The sequence below is a fragment of the Chenopodium album genome, chromosome 8 (genome assembly GCF_948465745.1).
Source record: "Chenopodium album chromosome 8, dcCheAlbu1.1, whole genome shotgun sequence".
In the NCBI taxonomy this organism is placed as follows: domain Eukaryota; kingdom Viridiplantae; phylum Streptophyta; class Magnoliopsida; order Caryophyllales; family Amaranthaceae; genus Chenopodium; species Chenopodium album.
Window position 1 is genome coordinate 44,376,686 of NC_137841.1, and position 2,048 is coordinate 44,378,733.

At 38.4% G+C, this 2,048-nt stretch overlaps 1 non-coding gene across 1 annotated transcript; it reads right to left on the reverse strand.

Annotated features, from left to right (window-relative positions):
* Window positions 1-1,604: 1,604 nt before the first annotated feature.
* Window positions 1,605-1,711, reverse strand: LOC145556882 (small nucleolar RNA R71). The gene has a single exon (XR_014091973.1). It is a non-coding gene; the product is annotated as a small nucleolar RNA R71 (small nucleolar RNA).
* Between the last annotated feature and the right edge of the window lie 337 nt (window positions 1,712-2,048).

Sequence of the window (2,048 nt, forward strand, 5' to 3'; positions counted from 1 at the left end):
TGTATTACGAAGTTTATTTATGTAGTAGTTTTTGACTCATGTTAGGGAGTTATTGTTAAGTCAATTTGGACATTTGTGAAAGTTGTATTAATTAAATTTTACATTTATTAGTATTGAATATTTATAATAGTAATTAAACTTTGGCATCATAGCAGACTAGCAAGTTTAACACGCTGCATTATTTTTTTTAAATTTGGGTTCAATTGTATTCGTAACGGGCGGTTTAAATGCCCTTTACAAATAAAGTGTTATTCATAACGGGCAGTCAAGCTGTCCGTTACTAATAACAGGTTATTCGTAACGGGCAGTCAAACTCTCCGTTACAAATAACGGGTTATTTGTAACGGGCGGTAAAACTGTCCGTTACAAATAACGGGTTATTCGTAAAGCGTAGTCAAACTTTCCGTTACAGATAACGGGTTATTCGTAACAGGCAGTCAAACTGTCCGCTACAGATAACGGGTTATTCGTAACCGGCGGTCAAACTGTCCGTTACAGATAACCGGTTATTCGTAACGGGCGGTCATACTGCCCGTTACGAATAACCCGTTTTATGTAACGGACAACGCCCATTACAAATAACATATCCTATCCGTAACGGCAACATACGTAACGCCTGCCGCCCGTTACGGATAGGCTGTTTTTGATTGTTACGTATAGCTATTTTTCCACTAGTGTGAGTTGTTTAAGTACAACTTAGCATTCTATGACATGTTCTTCATGATAATCATCATTGTCCATATTCGTTTGACACCTCCGTATCCCTAGCATTGTTTATCTTTTGTTTGATCCTTTTTAACTTTCTTTCTTTATTGCTTTAGTTTACTTAAAAAAAGAAAACCAACAAAAATATTTTCCCATCTACTATTGCATTAGTGGATTTGATGTTTAACTTGTGTTCTTCCTCGTGGTTTGACCCTATACTTACCAGTAACTAGTTTAGTGAAGGTCTAGGTTAATAAATATTCAATTTGATTAGGTTAGTAGATTATTACTTTTTGTTTTGCTTGCTTTATCCTACTTGTCATTGCGAATTTTTTGCTTAGCTTTGGTGGATGCTTAGGAGATCTCAAGGTCCGCCCACACATAATATTGACCACGAGATCGATCGAACTTTGAGACAAGTCCGTATGCTTTGTCAAGAAGCTAGAGGGAAAAGGTCTTGGTTTTAATGTGGATAATGGGAGTGACTCTTGTTCTTCAAGTGCTCAAAGTGAGGCAATGGCGCAAGAAGAGGATGAAGTGTTTTTTTCTTGAGTTTAGGAATTTGGAGGATTACGAGCTCACGAGAGGGATTTTGCTTCCCGTCACGGAAACCAACTTTACCATTCATCCCCAATACACAAGGATGGTAGAAGGGGATCAATTTTTGGGTTCTCCAAGTGAAGATCCCATTGAGCACCTTGATAGATTCCTTGAGCTATGTGCCATGATTCAAACCAATCAAGTTTTGCAAGAGTACATCCGAATGCATCTATTTTGACAATCTCTTTCGGGTAGAGCTAAGAAGTGGCTCAAGCAAGTGAGGCAAAATTATCTCACAACATTGAGAGAGATAGCCAAGGCATTATTCTTGAAGAGATTATTCCGAGGAAAAGACCGTAGACATGAGGAGGAAGATTGCATCATTTGAACCAAAAACAGATGAGAGTGTTAGTGAAGCTTGGGAAAGGTTCAAGGAGTTGGTATAAGCATGTCCTGATCATGAATACAATAAAAGCTTGCTCATGCGATTCTTCTATGATGGATTGGAACCAATGTCTAGAGCTAACTTGGATGTTGGGGCGGGTGGAAAATTGATCAAGATCCTCCAAAATCAAGTTGAGGCAACAATCGAAGAAGAAGCGAAGAACTATTCTTAGGGTGGTAGAATGAGAAATTCACCGAAGAAAGGTGGGATGTATGAGTTAGAGAAGGGTGATCAATTACAACATCGAATTGAGCTTTTGACCAAGGGGCTTGCAAAGTTGAATGCAAGTGTTAATAGTGGGGAAAGCTCTTCTCAAGTGAATTCTTTCTCATGTCAAAATTGTGGTGGTACAAATCAT